Raw genomic sequence first — 5583 nt, 5'->3', positions numbered from 1 at the left:
CCAAGAGGCAAAGTTAGTGGTCACGTTAGTGCCACTAATGTTGAAGTCAACATGATCATATTTGGGTTAGGAACGTTAGTGAAAAAGGTGATTGTCACTAACGTTCTCGAACCCACACTTTCACTTAACGTTGACACCACTAACATCCTGAGTCAAAGTCCCTGCCTACTTCACCTTTTCTCTCTGCAAGCAAAGCTAAGCCCAATGAAAAGGATAACTGCTTCAAACTCAAGATTCAGTGGCCCATACCCAAGACTTGAAGAGCCAACTAGAAGATCGGAAGAGTAGTATATATAGGAGTAGCTTTGAATTAGTTGGGAGAGTTGGAAACTTTAGGGAGCCTTTGGCATAGAACTACTCTCTGTATTTTACTTTCTCTGCACTTCTAGTTTTACTTTCATCATGTATTCTCCATCTTGGTTTTCATTTTCTAGAGCTATGAACAACTAAACCCCTTTCATTGGGTTAGGGAGCACTGTTGTAATTTGATGGATCAATATTAGTTTTCATTCTCATTCTTCTATCTTTTCTCTTGATTTTACTAGAAATCTTTCGATCTTCATCCAATTGGGTAGTTATCTTGGAAAAGAAGCTATTCATACTTGGATCTCTTCTGAACCTTGAAAGAGGAATGAAGAGATCATGCTAGAAATGATTTCTCATGCTGGACCAAATTGGGTTTGGATGGATATGTGACTATAATCCTACCAACACTTGATTTGGGAAATGCATGTGGTATAATCAGTGACCATACTTCATCTCTTCTCATGAGCAATTGACCAAGGAATTGGCTATTGATCAAGATTTGAGAGATTGAATTGCCAAGAAATTGGAATTCGATCACTTAAGATTGCCAAGGAGATCAATGAATGCATTGATTGAGGAAGAGATGAAAATGAACTTGATTCGGAGAATGCAACATCTCCTGAGCCCAAGAAACTCCCCATTTCTAATCTTACCCATTCTCTTTAATTTCTGCCATTTACTTTTATGAGCAATTACCCCATTCCCGTTTAAGATTCTGCAATTTACTTTCCTCCATTTACATTCAGCTCTTTATTTCTAGCATTTTCTGTTTCTGCTATTTACTTTCCCGCCATTTAATTTTTTGCAAATCTCAAATCAAATTCTGGTTTGCTCAACTAGAACATTCCTCTAATTAAAGTTGCTTGATCAATCAATCTCTGTGGGATTCGACCTCACTCTATTGTGAGTTTTTACTTGACGAAAAATTCGGTACACTTGCCGAAGAAAATTTGTTGAGAGACAAGTTTTGTGCGTATCAAGTTTATGGTACCGTTGCCGGGGATTGATTTTGTATCAACAATGATTAAGTTGGAGGATCACTAGATTGAGCATTTGTTATTTTGTTGATTTAAATTTCTGTTTGAGCACTTTACTTTCGGTTTCAGTTGTTTTGTATTCCCATCCCTTTAACCCCTTTATTTCAGTTGTTTACACTCTGTTTCACTCACCCACTAACTATTTGATATATTGCATCACTCACACTAACAGCATTTTTTTGTTAGAATAGTTTCTGGATCTATTTCCTTGCTTGTACCTTGTTGGTTGTATGACAGGGAGGAGAAGCGGGGCTTCAACTTCCTTTGATTCTGAACCTGAGAGGACCTTCCTTAGATTAAGGAGGGAAGCAAGAGGAAAAAGAGTAGTGGGTACTGAGGAAGAGGAAGAGTACTTTAAACTAGACATGAAGGAGAATATGGAGAACATTCATGAAGAAGAGGCTCACAACCATGGCAGAGAAGGTCTAGCAAATCATGCTGGGCAAGAGAGAAGAGTTCTAGGCTCCTACATCAACCCAAACCCAGGAAACTATGGGAGTAGCATTCAAAAGCCAACCATACATGCCAACAACTTTGAACTAAAACCACAGCTCATCACCCTTGTTCAGAACAACTGTTCATTCGGAGGAGGCGTCCAAGAAGACCCCAATCAACATCTAACCACCTTCCTGAGGATATGCGATACTGTGAAGTCTAATGGTGTTCATCCTGACACCTATAGAATACTTTTGTTTCCTTTCTCACTCAAGGATAAGGCATCTAAATGGCTGAAATCTTTCCCTAAGGAGAGTTTGACAACCTGGGAAGATGTGGTGAACAAATTTTTAGCCAGATTCTATCCTCCTCAAAGAATCAACAGGCTGAGAGCTGAGGTTCAAATTTTCAGGCAGCAGGATGGTGAGACTCTATATGAAGCATGGGAGAGGTTTAAGGACCTAACAAGGATGTGTCCACCAGATATGTTCAATGAATGGGTGCAGCTACACATTTTCTATGAAGGCCTTTCTTATGAATCAAAGAAAGCAGTAGACCAAGAAGATGGAGAGGAACCAAGTAGCAGCAATCACCACCTCATCAACTACCCAAGAGGGAGTGAATGCAGAGGCAGAGAGTGAGCAGGAGCAAGCCAACTACATTGAGAATTCACCTAGACAAAATCATGACCCATACTCCAAGACCTACAACCCTGGTTGGAGGAATCACCCAAACTTTGGGTGGGGGAATCAACAAGATCAAGGCCAAGATCAGAGACGTCACAACCCCAACAACAATGCAGCTCACCAACAATTTACACAGAGAACATATCAATACCACCATAACAACACCTCTCCACATCCATATCAAAACCAAAATAACACTCCTTATCCTTCTACCTCCAATCCCAACCTACCATCATCTGATGACAGACTCTCAAGGATTGAGAACCTGCTTGAAGGCATATGCAAAGAGTTTCAAGACAACAAAGTGTTCAAGGAGGAAGTACGAGCAAATTTTAAGAACCAGGGAGACACCATCAAGAGGTTGGAATCTCAAGTGGGGTATCTCTCTGAGCAGATTCCCAAACCTACAGATGGATTCCCAAGTGACACAGAGAAAAATCCGAGAGGTAAAACAAAGAAAGTAAGATGGGAAGATTGCAAGATGGTCACTACAAGTGATAAGAAGACTGAGGACAAGCCAAACAGGCTGCCAGAACAACCTGGAGATACCTCAACAGAGAAGAAGGAAAAAGATCACCAAGAACCAAAAATCTCACAACAGAAGCTGCTGAGACTCTATGCACCCTTTCCCCAACTACTCAATGGTGCTGTGGAGAAGAGAATATACTCAAGATTTCTTGACTTGTTTGCATCTCTGCATGTAAACATACCATTCATCAAGACCATCCAACAAATGCCTGTATACATCAAGTATATGAAGAAACTGCTTCCCAAGAAAAGCTCACTCAAGGGAGGCCAAACTATAGTGATGAACAAGGAGTGCAGCGCCCTCATTCAACCAGAGTTGCCTACAAAAAGAAAGGACCTAGGGAGTTTCTACATTCCCTGTGCCATCGGAGAAACCATGTTTGATAAGGGACTCTGCAATTTGGGAGCAAGCATCAACTTAATTCCCTTATCCCTTATGAAGAGGCTGCAGATCAATGAGATAATGCCCACAGATGTAGTCATCAGGCTGGCTGATAAAACTCAAAAATAAGCAATAGGAGTGGTGGAAAATGTGTTGGTAAAGGTTGGGAAATACTTCCTCCCAACAGACTTTGTCATATTGGACATGGAAGAGAGTCACACTCACCCAATCATATTGGGAAGACCATTCCTAGCTATAGCCAGAGCACTCATAGATGTAGAGCGAGGAGAGCTAATCTTGAGGATCCATGATGAATAACTCAGCTTTAATGTCTTCAAACTCTCACAAGAAACAGATCAAGAGAACAAGGAACCAAGGAAGAATCACAGTGAGATACTGAAGGAAGAAATAAGCACTGAAGCACAACCAGCACATCTGGGAACTCCCTTGATTGATGAACAAGGCAAACAGCAATTGCCACAGCTCAAAGAAAATCAGGAGGAACCCAAACCACCAGAATCATATGAGACCAGTAACCACATTTCCTTAGAGGAGGAGGTCACAAAGAGTAAGACAACATCACAAGGAACAAAGAAGAAGGTACCAAGAAGGTGGAGGAACAAGAAGATCCCTACCGAGGACTTCTCTCCAGGGGATAAAGTGATCTCAGCTTACTTCCCAGATATCCCCCCTGATCTCCCCACTGTACCATCTCAGTTACCTAAGGTCTTCACTATCAATAGAGTTCTCTCCTTGGAACATGTAGAGATCATTGATACAACCACTGGATATAGGTCTACTGTCAGAGGAGAAGACTTGAAGCATTATCAACCTCCCTGATGAAGGAGAAACGTCAAGCTAGTGACGCTAAAGAAGCGCTTCATGGGAGGCAACCCATGTTTTATATGCTTTTAGAAAATAGTGAATAAGTCAATATTCATGAATTCCAACCCAAACTTGACAAACACTTGGTGAAATCCTTATTAGGCAGTATATAGTAAAGAATAAGTTTGGTGTTCAAAGCATGCCGAGAGAGCATGAATGCAAACCAGAGCATGCTAATCTTGGAGCCTTGAACAAAACTTTTTCATCACAGTGCTACAAACTAAGTTTGGTGTCACCCAAGGTGCCACCAATGTGCATATAAGGATACACAGTTAGTTAGTTAGTTGGTGCTCATGAATAAACAATCTAGTTCGTTTTCTTTATTATTCTAGCCATAAAATTTCTCAATGATATTAATTTTTCTTATTTTATTTTATAGAAAAGGGAAAGGAGCATTGAAGGGGATTGATTGGACAATTAAATGAGGAAGGTTCAGATAACACAAAAGGAGAATATTTCACACGTGCCTCAAGGGGGAATGCATTGGGAATGGTTGCCATGCAACATTGGAAGAAGAACAAACTTGGAAACTGAACCAACCCCATCATAAAGTTGGTAATCCTTGTGCTTATTCCATATAAAACCCCATCCGTTCATCATACACCAACCCCATCAATCCACACCTTTCATCTCCTCCTCACTTCCCTATATAAGTGAATCCTAGTCCGTACTCCCCCTTCACACCCAAAGTGCTATTTCTCACACTTCACACCTTTGGCATCCAAATTCCTTCATCACACCTTGTCCTAACCAACCAAATTCCTCATCTATCCGTACCTTCCACTCTCTTCACACAGCAACTCAAATTCATGGCAGCATCAAGCTCCAAGAGGCAAAAGAGGAAGGAACCAATGGAGAGCATCCCTTTTGATGAGAAGAGATTGAAAACTGCGTTCCATGAGCTCGAATTTGAACGGATAAAGCTCAAGAAGATACTGCCTGAGTTAACATTCCAAATTGACGAGGATGAGTGCCCACAGATTAGAGAGAAAATTGAACAAAGAGGGTGACAAAGGCTCACGAACCCAGACTGGAAGATCAATGCAAACCTCATCAAAGAGTTCTATGCAAATGTGGTTAGAGAAGATAAAACCAAAGTCCCAACCTTCAAAAGCTATGTAAGAGGAAAAGAGGTGGACTTCAGTCCAAATGCTATAACAAGAGCCCTTCAGCTGAAATCACCACATTTTGATGAGCTTAGTTATCATGCAAGGATAAGTAAGAGCCCTGACAATGATGAACTCGAAGAAATAGTGACTGACATATGTGTCATAGGAGCTGACTGGGAAAGGTATGTAGATAAGAGATCCCGGTTCATCAAGAG

The 5583-nt window shown here is 40.9% G+C and overlaps 1 non-coding gene across 1 annotated transcript; it reads right to left on the bottom strand.

Moving 5' to 3' along the window:
• Positions 1–2161: 2161 nt before the first annotated feature.
• LOC148553795 (small nucleolar RNA R71) lies at positions 2162–2268 on the bottom strand. The gene has a single exon (XR_015892970.1). It is a non-coding gene; the product is annotated as a small nucleolar RNA R71 (small nucleolar RNA).
• Positions 2269–5583: the final 3315 nt, after the last annotated feature.

Source organism: Arachis ipaensis, chromosome B7 (genome assembly GCF_059453495.1).
Source record: "Arachis ipaensis isolate K30076 ecotype BB chromosome B7, ASM5945349v1, whole genome shotgun sequence".
Lineage (NCBI taxonomy): Eukaryota > Viridiplantae > Streptophyta > Magnoliopsida > Fabales > Fabaceae > Arachis > Arachis ipaensis.
The sequence above is the reverse complement of the archived record's forward strand: the minus strand, read 5'-3'. Positions and strand labels throughout refer to the sequence as shown.